The sequence below is a fragment of the Diadema antillarum genome, unplaced genomic scaffold, assembly GCF_040938485.1.
Source record: "Diadema antillarum isolate AM-2024a unplaced genomic scaffold, OU_Dant_1.0 seq00000984_RagTag, whole genome shotgun sequence".
Lineage (NCBI taxonomy): Eukaryota > Metazoa > Echinodermata > Echinoidea > Diadematoida > Diadematidae > Diadema > Diadema antillarum.
Genome location: NW_027271824.1, coordinates 482,335 through 502,156, shown reverse-complemented (window position 1 = coordinate 502,156; position 19,822 = coordinate 482,335). Strand labels below are relative to the sequence as shown.

Below are 19,822 nucleotides of genomic sequence, written 5' to 3'. Positions count from 1 at the left end.
GAAGAAGAAGAAGATATATGCACTTCCCACTTTTCTATCATGTAAAATCAAATTATGTAGCAGATCATTCCATGTGAACCACATGAAGGTCACTTGCATTTAATTTTTATGTTATTAATATTCACAAATCTAAATTCTGAGCTCTATAGTTAACTGCTAGCTAATTGTTTATACTCATTTGATATTATTAGAGATATATGTCCCTGTCAAAACTTATTTTTGTCCAATAAATGTTACTGACTTGAAAAAAAATATACGCCAAGGTCAAAGGGGTTTGTTTGGGCATTAATGAACGAATTGTGTCGATATATCCAGTAGTCAGTTACTAGCATTTGACCTGTTGTGGACTGGTTTGGTTGAATGGTTGATATCATGAAACCAGTTTTGTAATGAAATGTATTGCTAGCTATATTGACCTTGTTTATTATTATATATTTTGTGTGTACTTTCAAAAATAAAATGAATTGATTTTGTTTTGATGACATTGCCATTTTTGCCATGGGAATCCTTACACTATATAATTCACACACACACACACACACACACACACACACACACACACACACACACACACACAAAATCCTCTGCCACCTGTACCTGCACGGTGATGGTAAACAGTCAAGTTTCTTACCTCCGCAAAGGGAGGAGGTTATGTTTTCGTTACTGTTTGTTTGTTTGTCCGTGTGCAGTGCAAAATAACTCAAAAAGTTGTCTACGTTTTCGGATGAAACTTGCAGGGAAGGCTGAGAATGACACAAGAAACAGATGATTATAAATTTCGGTAGTGATCAGGTAATTCTTATGGATTTTAAGAAGGATCTTCGATATTTTTTCGGGTAGGGTCAATGAACTTGGGAGTTCAAGTTGCGCATTTTTTAGGTTTTGGTCTTCCTTCTCAAGTACGGTACCGGTACTCAAAGTGTTACATGATTTGCAGTCATGCAGGGTCACAGAGAAATATTGCAACATGCACTGGTAGGCATTAGCAAGGTCATTCAAAGCTCTCATCTTCCTTTCACAGAAGAATGTGTTTTTATGTATGTCTGGCCATTGCATCCTTTCTACTTTTGCTCTGCCCTCGATTACAATACTGCTCTTTCCAAGACTGCAAGATCACAGCAAATTTTGAATAGTTTGAGAATGGAAACGATTTTTTTTTGGTCATTAATCATCTGTTATTTTCTCTACATTAGTTCTAAATGTGACCATAGTTTCCTGTAAAAGTAAACACAATTAAGCACCGCTTTTTTCAATGATCCTCATTTTTCTCTGGTAGGTTGGTTCTGGTTTTCTCTGGTACAAAACTTGTTAACACCCCGTCATCCCCACTTGCACTTCAATATTATGAGACTGCAGTAGCACCAAATTCGTATTAGCAGGATTTAAAGTGCAATGTCGCCCCCGTACGACAACAAAGCTTCGTTCGTCAACCAATATTCAATGTACATTTCTTCATTATAACTGTGATCATTTACATTATGAATAAAATTGGGAAAATTACGAAAGATATTCATAACTAAGCGGACCAACTCCAACATTTGTTGATATATCAAATTATTATGTTATGGCATTTCAACAGATTTTTTTTTCTTTAGATTTTGCCGCAAAAGGTTTCAAAAACTTCAATAGATGCGATTCCAAATCAAGTGTCAGCTGTGAAATTCATTCTCTCTTTGAATATCTCCGAAAATACTCCACTTTCATCATTGAAGAACAAACATTTGAATAGATCTATGAGCGAAAAGAAAGATTGTCTGATACCATAATCTCGAAATAGGTGCCTTACTGTGCAAAGAAATTAAATACCGGTAAATTTACCAAAGCTTTCATCATGTGCGTGAGCGTCTAGAAAAATGAGTATCTGGAAATTCCCAGAAGGGTGCGTACGCTTACACTTATAAAAATGACATAATTTCATTATATCTGCTGTCTACTCATTCTGTATTGGGACAGTCCATTAACCGAAAAGTTAAGCCTACATTATTCTGACACCAACGAATATAATGTATCTATGAATTTTGAAGAGAGTTGAATGCAAGCTACATCCATCTTTCACATGTGTGGAGGCGAAATTGTAATAGATTTTTAGAATTTTTCATTAGAACATTTTTGTGTGTGTGTGTATACGTCCAGTTTTAATCTTATCATAAACATTGGCACTACCCACCCCCGTACTGAATAATGATTTAATCGACCAAAGAGAGGGCACAGGACCTGTATAAAAGCCAGGGACCCGCTGATAGTAATCCGTTCTATTGGCTCACTATAGCTGCGTAATATAATCGCTTCGATTTCCACACTTGCATCAAAGTTGAAATCTATCAGTTATCACCATGAGTTCAGAAACGGAAGAGAAAAGTGACTTCCCCGGAGTAATTTCAAAACCAGAACAAGCCATAGAACTCGGAGAAAGTAAGTCTACCTTCCACCCTACCCCATATCCTAGTTTATTAATTTTCTCTTTTCGCGTTAAATGTACGTATATTTGTATAGTTGTAAACTTCTATTCAGGTTGACATCAATAGTTAATTGATTTTGTTTTAAAGCAACATAAAGAATGTGTTCGAACCCATATATATATGGACTTAATGATAGAAAGTCATCGCAATGATGGTATATCAGTGCGGCTGGCGACTTGAACGAACACATACATCTTCGCTTCATTTCTTCATATTGTAAATATTATATACAGGAACCTATTATATACAGGGACCTATACATTACAAGCTTTGCTTCTTAGTAGGTCCCCTACATTTCATGCTTGTAAAATTGTCTTCTCTTGTATTCTTTGTAATTACAACGCTATGTCCAGGCTAATGTTCAATCGATTGTATCATGTTATATGTGTTTTGAGATGTGGAAAAATCAAATTAATCAATCAATCAATCAATCAATCAATCAATCAATCAATCAATCAATCAATTACTGCGGGTGATGATTGCCCCGATGTTCTAATTGTTAATATTATAAAGGCGACACCAAAGCATCTATAACCACGACAAAAAAAAAAAACAAACTTGAACTGAAGGCTACTAAAAAGGCTCGAAGCATGTCCCTGACAGATTGGTTCCCGGGTTAGTCCAGGCAGGAGGTGAACATAGAGGCCACCACTACCACTGAGTTTTAACCCATGATAGCCGAAAGGAAAGGAAAGCTTCGCGTTCAGCCATTGAGCTAAGCTCACAGACTGACTTCCTTATTGGTAAAAGAACATCTTTCAAACGCGAATTGTCAGTTACCAAAAACACGGTGACAGGGTCTCAAAGCTATCATCGTTCATATTTCGAACAGGATTGACGTTGCGACGTCGAAAACATAAAACTTCCTGCTATGACCAAGCACATTGAACAAATAAAAATGAGATAGCTGAAAGACTAATACATTATAAAATTCGTGATGGGAAACTGAATCTCATCTACCATGGTGTCCCTAAATTCGACAACGCGCACATCAGCAAGGTGCATAACGAGTGACGAATCAATTAATGCACTCCATCGCAATTGTGAAATATAACATATGTTTTTCCAGAAGGAAATTTTATATCTACGTTTTGTTTATACTATTACATCAACGTAAATTTCGAATGAAATATTCAAATTCGCTCAGGACAGTTATTCAAACAATTCAAAGTTATAAACGTGTATTTCTGTTCTCATGCGCTCTAAATTCTTCAGATTGAGATGAGGGACCCCGAGATATCCACGTACAACAACAAAACCGAACTTATTTGCTTCGTTCGTCAACCCAATACTAGTACTTCGCGCATATTTTGTCACTATTAGTATTGTTACTTACATTATGAAGGAAAATTACATGAGGTATTCATGACCAGTGGAACATGGGGAGCATTTGCCACATTTGTTGATATATCTTAAATGATATTATGTTATAGCCTTTCCCCAGTTTGGGTTTTTTAAGCATTTGTCGCAAAAGGTGGCAAAAATTTTAAAATGTGATTCCAAACAGGCGCCACCGGTGACATTTTATTCTCCCCGTAAATATCCCAGACAAGACTCTACTTTCAGCATCAAGGAACAGATATTTGAGTTGATCTATGAGCAAGCAGAAAGGTTGTCAGATACCCTAATCTCGCAACAGGTGCCTGTGCAAAGAAATTAAGTAACGTAAATTTACCAAAAGCATTCATCATATGCGTGATCGGATAAAAGAATGAGTATCTGGAAATTCCCATAGAAGGGTGCGTACGCTTACGCTTATGAAACTGTCTGCTCATTGTGTAGTAAGACAATCCATTAACCGACAAGGTATATTTTATTCTGACACCAACAAATATAATGTATCTATGAATTATGAACAGAGTTGAATGCAAGGTACATTCATCTTTCCGAAGTTTGAAGACGGAATTGTAATAGGTTTTCAGAATTTTTCATAATAACCTTCTTTGTGTGTGTGTCAATTTTTATTCTTACCATAAACTCAGCACTCCCTTTCGATAATGGAATGGACCACAGTGAAGGAAGCAGGGAGGTATACTATACATAAAAGCAAAGGACCCGCTAGTTATTAGCTCACTCTATTTGCACACATGCTAATGAAACTAATAGGTTCGATTTTCACACCTGCATCAAAGTTGAAATCCTGTTAAGTCTCAACATGAGTGACGATACGAAAGAGGAGAATGACTTTTCTCGTGATTATTCACCGCCAGGTGGAGGCAAAGAAGTGGGAGAGAGTAAGTCTGCCCCTTCACCCTTCCCCGATGTCCTATTAATTTTTATCATTTTTCTCTGTGCGTGTTAAATGTTCATGTATTTGTATATCTGCAAACTTTTATCCAGATTGATGTAGGTAGTAAATTAATTCTTACATAAAATAACATCGTAAATATGTTGGATGCGTTCATAATGTTGGAAAGTCGAAAGTCATTGCAAGAATGGCTTGTGTGTGCAGCTGGCGGACTCGAACGAACGCATACATCTCCGTTCCATTTCTTCATACTGTAAATATCACTGCGGGTGATTTTTGTCCCGATGTTCTAATTGTTAATATTATGATGGCGACATCAAGGCATCTGTCTCCACGATCAAAACTTCAAATAAAAACTATTAAAAAGGCTCGAAGAATGACCCTAACTGACAGGTTGGTCCCCGGGTTAGTCCAGGCACTCGGATACCAGCATAGTCACGCGTAAACCGGAGGTGAACGTAGCGCCCACCACTACTGAGCTCTCCCCCATGATAGCCGAAAGGAAAGAAAAACTTAGCGTGCAGCCAGTGAGCTCAGCTCACAGACTGACTTCGTAATAGGTTTACTAACGTCTTTCAATGCGAGCTGTCAGTTACCGAAAAACACGGTGACGAGCTCTTAAAGCCATCTTCGTTCGACGTCGAAAACACAAAACGTCCTGATATGATCAAGTAAATTGCGCAAATAACAAATGAGATATATGAAATACTGCTGCATTATAAAATTCATTAGTGGAAACTGAATCTCCTCATCTACCAAGGCGTCCCAAAATTCGACAACGAGCACATCTGCAAGGTATTTTGTCCGGCCTTCCAGTTCCATTACTTGCTTGCATAACATACACTCCGCGCTCTTGTGAATTATAACATAATGCCTTCACAGAAGGAACGTTTTGTTATTACGTTTTGGTTATACTCTAGGGCCTATATCAACGTAAATTCTGCATGAAATACTCGAATTTGCTCAGAACAGTTAATCAAACAATTCAAAGTTATAAAAATGTATTTCTGTTATCATTTTTCTAAATTCTGTCGATTGAGATGAGGGACAAATTCAGAATTAGATTGAAAATCTCACTCAAATAGATTTAGAAGTCAATCTTTTTTTTTTTCAACCTGATTCAACCTTTACCACAATTTTAAAGATTGATTTCCAATCTCAGAAATTTATGGAATAATACGAAAATTTACACAAAAAATGAAGCCTTAAAAACATAACATTTCCACATCGTACACATTTGCTCATGTTAGATTTCTACCTTTTAATCTGACATAATATTTGGTCTTTCAAATGAAGTATTTATCTAAAGCGTGTTCCAGCGAATTCTTCCTTTTTTTCTGCTAAAGGTGTAGGTTTTACACTGCAATTTGAGTCGCTGCTCCAATTTATCACACTAACATTTGATATTGTCAGCACAGTGAAAGAAAGAACGAACTGCTGCAGGCCCAAGTCTTTCCTGCTGTGAAAGATCTAATCCTATCCTGATTACAGATGCTCTCTTTTATCAAAACATTTGGGTACCACCCGTAGTTAAGCGCAAAATACTTCTGGAAGTGCCGAGCATGACTTCAAAGGGGAGGTGGAGTTTTTCTCCATCTGTAACACCTTCCTGGTATGTATGGCAGCGGCTCCGATGGCCTGACGCGACACGACATGGGCCGGACCCTATCATACATCGTACGATTTGGCTTGCCGCCAGGGATGAAGCGGGAGTGCGCCAGAAACGCATCCCAAGCCTACCACTTGCGGAAACAGAAGGCCAAAATGGTCCGCGAGTTGTTTTCCAGCCGAGAGCGAACTCCACAAAACGCCGAACAGCCATCGGCTTGTTCCTGTGGACCGAATCAAGTGGCTGAGCACGCGCCAATGTAAATACAATGAAATATTACGGTCAATTACTAGTATGTCATACTCGACTACCGATCCCCTCGATTACACAGTACTTTTAACGCTGAATGGCATCTTTCTTGCAAGGTAGAATGCTTTATTATCTATTTAAGTTATTTCAAAAGTAAATTTCCCCTGATGTACCGACTCAAGACAGCAAATGTATATCTGATTCCATAAAACTCGCTCATAGCAAAAACAATAAAAAGAGGTTCAAAAGATTGGAGTCACAACGGTCTTATTCCAGTTGAATCAATAAGCCGCCGCTCAAGATTATTTAAAGTATTTTCCAAACGAACTTTCTCAGAGATAGGAAGACAATTATTGATGCATGCCTCGTTGCATCATGACCTGCCATTCTCTGAGAAATATCTGTCTTCATGATGGTAATTACTTTTCTCCGTCCCTACGTAGAAAAATGAGCGATAAATAATGGTAAAGACATGGATATGGGTAAACAGAAATCGCTCAAATATTACTGAAATGAAAATGGAAATATCTCTACTGGACATGTCACGGCACTAGTGTGGCATAGTTATAATTTTCTAAGCAAAGCATGATAAAGAAATACACTAAACCTGAAGATTGTATCATATCATTTTATTTGTTGGAATTATGCAGAAGTGATGAAGTCTGCTTTCCAGAAACCAGAAGGGCAGTGTTTTAAACGGCTTCAAACGTTTTCCCAACATACAGCTCTGGTTTAAACCCTCGTACCTGTTTCTTGACGGGATTGACCTTTTGTTTCATACTATTTCATCAATAGGTAAAATTTCGTCTCTTTTGATGAATAAGTAAGAATAAAAATACTCGAAATTATATAAATTTTCGATGAATCTTAAGGCTATTACGGTCACAGCTCAGAGGGGCGACCGACCGATTTGCAGCCTGCTCGGTCGCCGCTGAAATCTTGGCACCTCCCTGCTATTTTTGGACATATCGAGGGGCTGTAAAACCCCAGCGATGCCCGAGTGATGTCTTGCCGATTTCCCGTCGGTCACCTGTAGATTTTAGGCAAAAACTTTGCTAAATATGAGGATCTTTCTCACGCAGAGTCCGAGCAGTCACCGAGTGATGCCCCACCGATCTCCCCAATCGTCAAGATTTTTACGAAATTTTTGTCACACACTGACTTGTTGTTTTTGGAACACAAAATAATGAAAATTAAAGATTTGTATTTGTTCAATTTACGGCAATTTATGTATAATTATTATAAAGATAATCTTCCAATTATATTCGAAACAATGTTTCGAATAAAAATTCCTCTCTCAAAACATTTTTCCGAATTCCTAGGCCCACCAAAGTCTAGCTCAATGCTTCTTAAGCCAAAATATAATCAGGAGATAATTAACATTGTTTCTGATTTTAGTTCTTAAAAAAGTACTGGACACAATGACATCAGTCATTTTCTTCTAAAGGGGTAATATCGTCATTTGCGAATCCTTTAGTATACATATTGAATATATACCTTTTTAACGGCATCATCCCCGAGAATATGAAAATATCAAGTCATCCCTTTCAATTCCATTGTTTAAAAAAGGTGACCACTTAGATGTCAATAATTACCGACTAATGTAATTTATTTGTTACGTACATTGTCCAAAATTCATGAAAATTTATCTATAAAAGAGCTATTATCAGTTTTTAATGGAATAATGTATTTTCAAATTCTCAGTTTGGATTTAGGAAATAACATAACACTATGCATGCATCATTGAGTCTTATAGAAAAATGGCATATGATACCGACAAATCTTATCATCTGACAGGTTTGTACCTGGACTTCTTCAAAGCCTTCGACACCATTAATCATGATATTTTACTTCATAAATTACATCATCACTTAGTGCATGGGAAGGCATTAGAGTGGTTCAGGAGCTACCTCATGAACAGGAAGCAACTTGTCTCTGTAAATAGTTGTAACTTAAAATGCTAAACATAAAATGTGGGGTCCTACAGAACAGTTAATTAGGTTCATTCTTGTTTTTTGTATGCATAAATGATTTTTCTATATCACCAGATGAGCTTTCTTTTATTCCCTATGCGGATGACTCAGATTTATTTTTTTCCCGCACAACAAACTTCTTATACCCTTGTGAATACAATAAATTCTGAATTATAGGAAATGTATAAATGGATAAAAGCAAATCATCTCCCAATCTTCGATAAACAAAATATATGCGTTTTAGCAACTCTACAGAGGCACTACCTGTTGATATTGTTTTTGATGGTACTCCACCAGAAATGTTTCCCACGTTAAATTTCTTGGAATAACAGTCGATATTAAGCTTTGATAGGAATTTCATATTGATATTACACGTACATGCATAACTATTTCGCGCAACATTGGTACGTGCCATTCACTTGTAGTGACACATAAATCTATAAGACATTCGGGTCCGGACATTTGGAATAATCTCCCGGATAATACACAGTCCTGTTCAAGTATTTATTCTTTGAACGCTTCACTAAAACGATATTTGATACAATTATATTCTCCAAACCAATTAAGCTAACAAATATTTATGGCAAACGATTGTCATCTTATTGTCAATCTTTATTTTCTTCCTTCAACTGCATCTTGCACTCACCTGCAACTGCACTGCACTCACCTGATCACCTTCCTCAAAGAAAGTTGTGTCGTTGGATAGTCATTTTATGAGGCCTCCATCCATTTCAAGCATAATCACTTACGATGGTGGTCTCCTGCATTCAATGATCTCTATTGTTTACTGAAAAATACTGTATATCTTATTTTATGTCTCTGTGTATCTACATTTCTCAATGTAATCACCTATGTGTATCTATTTATGCACTGTTATCGATTTATTTCACTGCACTTGTTATTCTTTGTCTTTGTACTTTTTGAAGATTGTATTGCAGAAATAAAAACAAACAAACAAACAATTAACAATCTTAAATTTTGCCTTCCTTTATCGTCCCTGCTTACATTATACGGTATACATCCCTGATATGGCCTCATTCAAATCATGGTATTCTCTCATGGGAAAATAGATTTCAAACACTCTTAGATAAATCACTTCTCTTACAAAAGAGGTCACTCCGGCCGTATCTTGTGTCATACTGCATTTTTGTCTTATACTGACTTGTTATTCTTTGAACACAAAATACTGAAAATTAAATATGTGTATGCGTTTAATTTAGGACAATTTATTTATAATTATGATAAAAATAATCTTCCAAATATATTTGAAACAATGTTTCGAAGAAATCAACCCATTCACAATTATGTAACAAGGCGACCGAATGAATTCCATTTACCATTTTTGAGAACTTTGCTGGCTCAGAACACCTTCATTTACGATGGGCCAAGTATGGGAATTTACTTCATAACAATATAAGAAGAATCAAAACTTTGAATTCTTGTAAGAATAAATAAATCATATTTTTGCTGATATCTTTTAATATATACAACCGAATTAGGTTTGTTACATCATCTCAATCAAGTCATCATTTCTGTAAACTTTAAACAATTACATAACTTTTTTTTTAACAGAGAGAAATAATCTGTCGAATACAAATTCTCCTCTGATGTGCTTGTTATTGTACTGCATTCTTACCGGTATATTCATTATGTACACAATTCTTGCAATATATTCAATCCAGGTTGCATTTTGTAATTACTCTTCTATCATGGAATCTAGTTTGCTTGCGTTCACAATGGCAAGTGTTGTAGTTTCATTTTTTTTCCAATTTTTTTCGTTTTTCCCTTTTGTTTTACTTTCTAATTTGATCTCATGTCAGTTGACAAATTGTTCCTTTGATTTTGTTATATATCTGATTGTAGTTTCATCAATTCATTATTCGTTTTCTTACTAGTATGTATTTGCTGAGGGTCCCATATCGTACAAGCTTTGCCTTTTATTGGGATCCTCCGTTTCCATTCCCACCCTTATTTAATTTGTACTATTCATATGTATACATATATAAACAATACAATTATGTTTTCTCTAATTTGCTACTCAGTATCACATACAATATGTTTTTAATTTACGTTTTGTAATTAGTACAAATATGTTCTGCTTATATATTGTACATGTTTTCTGTGTTTATATGATGGAAAGGAAAATAAATTCGAACTTTGAACTTACCTATGAATGGTAGATAGAATCTGCAGCTACGTGTTTCTTCTTTCAGGGGGAGAAGTTGATGGAGTTTCCTTGCCTCTATCCCTCCCCTGCTTCTTCAGGATTGCCCGGGCTCCTCTTCCCCATCTAGTCCCTCGGTTTTCTTCTGTGTTTTTGTATTTCAATCATTTTTGTTCCCTAAATCGATCGATGGAGACCTCTCGATTAGGTCTGTGCGTGTGAGGTTGCCTCTCGAACATGGCTTGGGCAGCGAGTGAAAGTCGCCGCTAATTTGCAGCTTCGCTTTAAAACTTCAACGGCTTCCGACCTAGGGCCTATGCCCTAAAAGTCAGTAGTGCGCGGTCGGTCAATGGTCGGTCAATGGTCGGTCAATGGTCGGTCACCAGTCGGTGTCTGACCGAAATTGGCCAAAAACTGGCCGACCGGTGGCCGAGCAGGCTCATTTGTTGAGGTTGTGACCGTAGCCTTAGATTGCTCCGAAAGACTGCAGCTTCAAACATCGACGATCAAGGTCACCAATGCAAATCTAGATATTCTGTTTTTCCATTCCAATAAAGAAGACATACAGGTGTTTGAATAATAGTTATTATTGTAGTCAGTTGGAACTCCAACCCATGAACCTCCTTTCCCATGGGTCTTAAAAGTTCCCGGTCGGTTGCTACGTACGCAAACAGTATCCTGAGAGATATTTTACTTATAAACTCATTTATGTGACAAGAGGAAATAAAATTTTGTTGTAGAGTGACTTCTGAATTTAGTTATATACTGATTGTAAATGCTGACCATGTAAATCTAATTTCAAAGATCTGAAGAGATCCCTGTATTTCACTCAGACGTTGCTGTAATCTTTTACTACAAAACATGGCGCTATCACAGATTGGTTGCAGCCTACGCATGTACAACAGTAATTCTAATCAGTCTTACAATATTTTCACTAGGGTAAATTATGTCATGAAGACTATGGGGAGAAGGAGTTAATTTTTTTTTCTAAAGCAACTCACATACATCGCAATAACATCTCGACTATAGGACCCACCATTTTAATATTGTGATAACCTTGCTTGCAGCATGGCACGTGACATGTAAAAGTCGCTTTGAAATCTAGACATTGATCAGTGGTATCATCACATATTTACCAGAAAGTAACGAGTTCATTTTTCTCTTTAAAGTTCGTCCAGATGTAGAGGAGTTATGATACATCATAGATAAATAGCATAATTTTTATTAACTTATCTTTAAAGGAAAAAATCTACTCATACGTCGTACTCATGTTCCTTATTTGCCTGGTGTCGAGCTTATGGGCTCTATGACTAGTGGGGTGTATGACTCGTGTGGATGTCAAACTTGTGACGTCCACCCCAAAATACAGGTGGTCCGGAGCCACCCCCTCCCCCCCCCCCAAGAAAAAAAGAAAAAAGAAATTATGTTGGGTTACCAAACCTTCAAAGAGCATTACTTTATTTTTGGTGGTCCGATTGCTTTGTATCCCTCATTCAGTTCTCCAGTTCTTTTTCGAGTAACCAACATTTCGAATACGGGTCTTGACAGGAAAAGAAGGTATTGTCAAGTCTTGAACAATGTTTCATGGGAAGTTATCAGTTCCTAACAATATCATTAAGTTCCTTAGTTTTGTTGACAACGATTGGTTGAGAAGATCTGCTGACTGTTACTACAATAATTGTCATGAGACTGACAACTTTCATGAAACCGTGCATAAAAAGATATTCAAAGGGGAATCAATCCAAATGTACACGTGAAATCAATAAATGAAGCAATATTAGTAAAAACACATTAGTATGTTTAACAATATCTCAGTCTAATAAAAAGTTTATAATAGCTCAATTAATTGTTCTTTTGCGCTCTTTCATTATGCTTGAACATCGATCATCATTAGTATTATTCTTTTATTATAATTGTATATCATTATCATTATCCTTGGCAATCGACGAAATGTACAATAATAACACGAAATTTCAAAACACAAATTCTGATCTAGATTTAGGAGCTTCCTACGGGGCAGAAAAGAATTCAAGCACGCAAAACAATTGTAAGAGGTGAATCAATTTTTGTTACTTAAGTTTGAGGGGAAATAAGAATTTGGATGATTTGGTAAATTAGGCATTTTGGAGTATTTATAGATTGCTTATTCTGAGGAATGAAACAGCAGAGGATAAAAGGAACAAATTGTTATAGCGTGTGCTGGGGTTTTTCTTTGCGTTAAATCAAAAGTCGTCTAGATATTGATGAGATGTTTTAAGAAAATGGGAGGGAAAAAAGTGTATAATTTTCATCCGCTATTGACTAGTCATAATTGTTTTAAAAGAATGACTGTGGTACGTGTCATATTTGTAATACATATTTGAAAAGATGTATTGAAATAGATGCCTGTATGGGCGAAAGAAAAAAACCCCAAAATAAATAAGTACAGTAATCAGCATGATGAAATAGTTGAAAGCGGTGTAATAAGTAGCCAAAGTGAGATTGTAAAGCAAGAGAAGGTATTCTGTGTATAGAGTAACAAGTGCACAATAAACAAATATTTTTTTTTCTGATACTATCATTCTTTGCAGAAAAGCGAAAAGAGAAAGGAAAAAGGGACAAGAAAGCCAGACTGGCAATCGAATATGCACCACCGGGACAGAGCCAGCAGGCAGCACGCAAAGCCTTTGCACCGCGTTAGGTCAGTATAGGTAATTTGTATTGTTCTTTTTTCTGTGTGTTTGACCAGATAACGGAGTAAAAGACAGGCGGGGAAGGAAGTGACTTGATATTGCTTCATAATGAGGAATTTCGGGCAACACCTTTCTAAGTGTAGTGATTATGACGGGGTTCTCTGTCGTTTACTTTCGTCATGGCTGTTTCACTAGTTTAGCCCATAGGTGATATATTATGTTGTTGGCATCTGGGAGAATAGAACAGATCAGTACCAAACTGGAATAGCCCTATAAGCAATGTGGTAAGCGTTCAATTTTTTGCATTATCTTTCTTCTTTAAAGTCAATCACTACTGATCGAAATACACAATATAATATGACACGTTCCACTGGTAGTTTAGGAAACGGGAGTTAATGCACGATGCAATGATAAATGTGCTACCATTGATTTTAGAGACGTCATTGTGGTGTGGTACTGGTGATGGTAAGGGAACCATAAATTGCTTTTAAAGTAATGAGACAATCATTGGACCTTTGCATCAAGACCGTATTCCCATCTAGAATATAATGCATGTTCGTGCGGCGTTTTTTTTTTAAATCCTGACGTGGACATTTTCTTTTTCTTGTTTTTAATTTAAGAATGTTATATCTAAATTTGTTTCTTTCCCCTAACATTTTTTTTGTTGTTGAATATAAAGTTGGACGTTCCGTGACCGAGTAGAAGAGCAGCGATTTAGTTACAGTTTCAATGCATCTTGTTTACCATCTTCTCTGACATTAAATTGATGGTTTTTATATTTGACATTGTCTGTCTATTTGCCTGTTTATGCTCATAAAACACTGCTATACCAACTAATACATTTGCTTCACCTGTCGCACGCAATGATATGGATTGCAGTTGTGCATGCATTTTACTTCTGCCACTTCTCGTTTTTCTCTCCCCTTTTCCCTCACTTTGGTTTTGTTGTACTGCAGATGGGAATGATTACAATAGGAATGAGAACTGAATAAATTAACTCTAGGCCAGGTGTATATAGCGTCTCGCTCATCTCTTTGAAATTTCAGGTTGTCATTGTTCGACCAACGGAGTTGAAGACAGGCTTTATGTTGCTATAGAGGTATCTCGCGCCACATGAATGGAATGCATACGCTGTTTAGTATTAGTAATGAATTTTTTCATGTCCATCCCTGCCAATAAAAGTGAAGTGTGTTTGACGCGGTTCTGTGTCATTCTGCCTATGAGAAAGCAAAGTTTTATTTTCGCCATGGCTGTTTCTCTATGCGTGGCCGTGGGTGATGGGTGTTGTTGGCATCTGGGCAGTAAAGAATCGAGTATCATGCTATAATACCCCCCCCCCCCCGGTTAGGTTCTAAGCGTTCAATACGGTGATATATCTCTCTTCTTTATTACGTCAATCACTGCTGATGGAATTACAGAATCATGTTATGACACGTTTCACTCAAAGCTTAAAAAACAAAGTTTATGCACGATACAAGTAATGGTGCATGAGTCCTATAGGCCATTGATTTTAGATGAGAAATTATGATATGCCTATAGTAGGGGTGTCATTGATTAGGAATTAATGACACGATAAAGCACTCCTTCCACTTCTAACTGTCCCCTTTGAATGTGTGTCGATCACGTGAGATCGTCATAAATTATCATTCACGTATAAGCTTACGTTCAAAGTGTACTCTTAGTTGGAGGAGACCTATAGTTACATGGTTAAAGGCGATGTCTCTTTCGCTGGAGCCGTACGTTTGGCCCGTTTTTCTTTTGCCCTTTTCTCTTTAATTGAGGTATCACTTTCGTCCAGGATAAATCACATTCTCATGTAAACAGACTCACTTGCTCTATATCCCTTGTTTTGTATCGGAGGCTTCATTGGTTTTACTGCTGGTAAATCTCACAGGCTTGTATATAGCTGTAAGAGCTCATTGAACTGATCATTCTGATAGCAAGATTAGAGGGAGTCATATTGGTTATGTAAATAATGGTCAAAGGTCATGTTTTAAAAGGCCACTGTTAAAGCCAGGATGGTTATAAACACTTAATTGTCATGTTTTATTTGTACGTGCCGAGGATCACTTGGACCCCGTTTACAGTCCACCTTCATTTCGGTGTAAACGCGCAAAAGGCCAAATGCGGGGCCAAAATTGGCCTCGCATTAGGCCACGCTCTGGAGGTGGTCTCGGACTAAATTGCGGGGCTCGGCCTCGCAATTGAGGTTGGCCGCGGCCGCGGCTCGGCCGCGGCTCGGCCCAGCCCCGCACCGTAAACGGGGTCTAAGTTTATGCACTGTACGTATTCAAAAAGTCCGTAAATCGACTTAGTCACACACGCACAGAATTTCCACTTAGTTTGTGTGACAGAAAAACAAATGTGATCTGAATAATGTAGGCCCAAAAAAGTTCAACTAAGTATCTCATTATAACTTCAAGGTGCTGTATTACATTCTTTTCTTTGTCGATCACGGATGACCGACATCTGATGACCCCAAGCGTATCACCTAACTCGTCTTCAGTGTGACGAGTTTCATATCTCGTTTGTATTGTTCTTTTTTCTGTGTTTTTCAATGTGACATCAGAATGCTTGTGCATATCTGCATGTGTGTGTGTGTCAGTATAGGAAGATATCGCGTTGGTGCCTCAATATCACTGAGAATGATATGTGCTAGATTTTAGCAATGTGTGGAAATCATCGTGAAAAACTTAAAAGACTTAAAACATGTAAAAACCAAACGTCTCTCAATCCATAAATTTCCCCACCTAGCCCCAAACAAACAGAAGCCTCTGGAAGCGAGAAATCGAGACGTCAATTGCGGCAGTGGTCCCGCGGTTATTGAAAGCCGTAAGGTTATATGCTCTCTGATGCTATCAAAGCCAAATGTTTAATCAAACTGCCCATTAAAAGATATCAAACATGAATGATATTTCATGAAATTGTAAGAGTTAAAGCCAGCAAATGCAAATGAGTCTAACACTTTTCCGCGTCATTTGTATGATCTGCTTCAAAAACATAAAGAAACCACAATCTTTCAAACAGAAAGTAAAATTGCATGTCTCTCATGCACTTCCACGCCCGATGCCAGCATTTGCTGCTGTTTGAGTTATGCATTCAGCCACACTGTCGTGCCGGGTGGTTTGCTGTTCATTTGCATTGATTCACCATTCTCAGACGGGCTTTTCAAACTCGAAAATGCAATGCCCCCTTGCATCCTGAAAACGTACACCACCACAACCACGCACACAGACTCATCCGTCTTCGACGGGAGATCACTTGGTCTCCAACTTGAGTTTGAATTTTGAGTTTGAATGCCTTTAAAGTGATGGTTTCTAAGCTTCTTTGCCACCTTTTCTGTCGAAGAATATCACAATTAGTGTAATTCATATTAGTTTAAACTCTTCTTCAGTAGCACTAAATGAATTTATGATTTAAATTAGCTGTCACGCGTCGTCTGGTGCTGTAAGATTGGTCCATTTTATGACGTCTGTAAAACCTTCGAATTTTCCCAAATTCATCCGAAAGGCTTGCATTTTTTTACAGACATCGTCTGATTTTTTTTTCTATGCTCTTGTTGCATTCCCCTTTGTGGAATGGGCAAAAGTCTTACGTTTTGTGCTTTCCAGATTCTAGTATAAACGCGTCATGTGAATCTATGCCAAATTGTAATTTTTCTTTGAATGTTCATTTCAAAGAACTTGAAAGACAATTTGGACGAAGCAAAGCTGAATCTAAGGGAAGGGATACACACAGCTTGAGCGGGAGAAATTCAAACTCAAGTTGGAGACCAAGTGATCTCCCGTCGAAGACGGATGAGTCTGTGTGCGTGGTTGTGGTGGTGGTAGGAGTTTGAGAGGTTCGGCTTAAATGAAATTTCCTGCAACGACTCTCTTTTTTTTGCAGATTCTACAAAAATGTAACCACAAATTTCAAGTCTGGTATACACTCTACATAGCACTGTAGCGACAGTGAGCGTGTAATTGTCATCACATGGCCCATACTAAAATTCTCTCTCTATGTAATTAATATAAAATGTGTGTGTGTGTGTGTGTGTGTGTGTGTGTGTGTGTGTGTGTGAAAATGAACTCCTGTCAATGCTTTTCTTTTTAAAACTATCAAATAGTTGTATCTTATCTTTTTTTTTAATTTGAGACTGCATAAAACATGGATAATGATTGCGCATCTTTGACAAAAACTTTTGATTGATTAGAAAAAAATGCTGTCTCTTTCTTTTTCCTTGTTTATAGGCATCATGACGGCACTGACGTGGAAACATGGGTTCTTATCACCTTGATTGACGGAGATGCGTTGAGAAATTTCTAAATTGGGCTTAACTGCAGCAAATAAGAATATATAGTTTCCTCTATTACTTAAATTGTTGGTAAATAACTTATGTAATAGCTGCAGAATTTAGTTGAATGAAAGGTAATATGAAACATACTGTACTGTACAGTACTGGTTGAGGTGGGGATTCATGTTTTGAACATTCCTCAGTGAGATAATGAGAAACCTGTTATGAAATATGGAAGAGCATGTAATTTTAAGAAGGATTCTACGTTTATTTGATGAAAATTGGTTCTCAAATGGCTGAGATATCTAAAAAGTGAAAATAATAAAAGGCGACAGGCCACGCCTTTTATTAGGATCTCTTTGTTTCACCTTGTTTTTGGATGTCAGCCATTTCAAAACCGATTTTCTATCTAATAAACTTTTAATACCCCTTAGAATTGCATGCTCTTTGGCATCTCATAGAGTGGTTTCTGGATATCTCGCAAAACGTTAGAAGCTAAATTCTCACTTCGACCAGAACTGTACACACCCTTTGTCTTAATAAAGCACAAAACGTCGCCATGAATATCTTTTTGTTTTATCTTTGCATAATATAACTTTATGGCCAGGTTCCATTCAACATAGGATAATCAACGGCAACTTTTTATGAAGCAGATGATGTGACAACACACCCCCTAACGCAACGATTCCATCTTTTTTTTTTCTTTCTGCAAAACCTTGTTCTGTGTCTGGAATGTCTGTAGCCTCAAGATATTATTGATTAGAAGTAAAATCTGCCTGCATTTATTTTGAGTAAAGTTTCGATTTATGTCATTACGGGTCCACTCCTATTGAGATACCGACGTTAATTCAAGAAAATGGACCCTTAAATCATAATAAATCATGATGTTATCGGTGACATAAAGCATAAGAGAATACAAATCTCACAATCCAAGTAACACGATACAAAGCATAATGGAAAAACCTTCAAAACTTGTTCAAATGGATGGTCACCCATGGTAATGTATATTCACCTGCATTCATATGACACACAACATTATCATATTATTACATATAACTTGTCTATACTAAAGAAATAATTATGAGATACCGTTTGTAATGAACGTTATCCAATTCAATCTCGCACAAGGTGCATGCAAAAGTCTCCGAACTAAAATCATGCTCATCTCATCTCCCCCCCCCCCCCCCCCCAAAAAAAAGGGGGAGCACCTTCTATCAATGTGCAGACTTCTCCGCCATTTTTTTTCACTTAGCTAATAGACAGATTCAATAAACTTTTACTAGTTAATTCTGTATTTTTTTCTTCTGTTAAATCCAAGTGCCTCGTTTGTGGTCATCTACAGTTTCTTTCATAATATGTTTTCTTGAGGTTATTTACACGATCATTTTGTTTTCAAATATACGCATACACTAGAGAAATAAATCACAGGATTTATACAATAATTTTTATCTTGCTCTCCTACTACAGGCCCTACAAAACACACACACACACACACACACACACACACACACACACACGTACAAGCACATGCACAGCGTTGGTGTTACGTTTAGCATTAAACCATCAAACATGTTATTTTGATTTCTTTTTAGTTGTGTGTCTTACATTGTTGGGATATATAACGGACTCGTTGGATATGATATTGTAGAGGTACACCAAGTCGCCATAACGACATTTCTAGCTTACATATTCCATGTTATACAGATATTTCATATTTGTTTTTATTGTTTGTCTGCTGTGAATTATAACTGTTGGTCTTATTTGCCTTCGTTACCTGAAAGGTCATTTAGTTGACTATCAACTTGTAGGTCAACAAAAAGGGAAACTTTACACATGAGTGAACACCTTTGTTTTTCTCTTTCAAGGCACAAAAATAAAAATTGCAGAAATGGACAAGTTGCCATCAATGCGTAAGTACTTTTTCAAGTAAGAATAAGAACAAAAGACAAATCAAACAACACAATGAAGGCATGAATAACGTTTGGAAAAAAATCTACGATATCTACAATATCTTTAAAGCCCAAAATATCGATTAAAGGTAAAAAATGATGGACGAAAATGAATAATCTTCCCTCAAATCCAAATTAAGATGAAATGAGAGAAAAAGCATTATTATGAAAAATGGTAGGAATTTGAATTTAGTTAATGAATAAGGAATATTGTAAATAATAT

General features: G+C 36.9%; 1 long non-coding RNA gene across 1 annotated transcript; it reads left to right on the top strand.

Annotated features, from left to right (window-relative positions):
- Positions 1–4,526: 4,526 nt before the first annotated feature.
- Positions 4,527–17,968, top strand: LOC139742197 (uncharacterized). Its single transcript, XR_011711665.1, has 3 exons — positions 4,527–4,693; positions 13,273–13,382; positions 17,607–17,968. It is a non-coding gene; the product is annotated as an uncharacterized lncRNA (long non-coding RNA).
- The last annotated feature ends 1,854 nt before the right edge of the window (positions 17,969–19,822 follow it).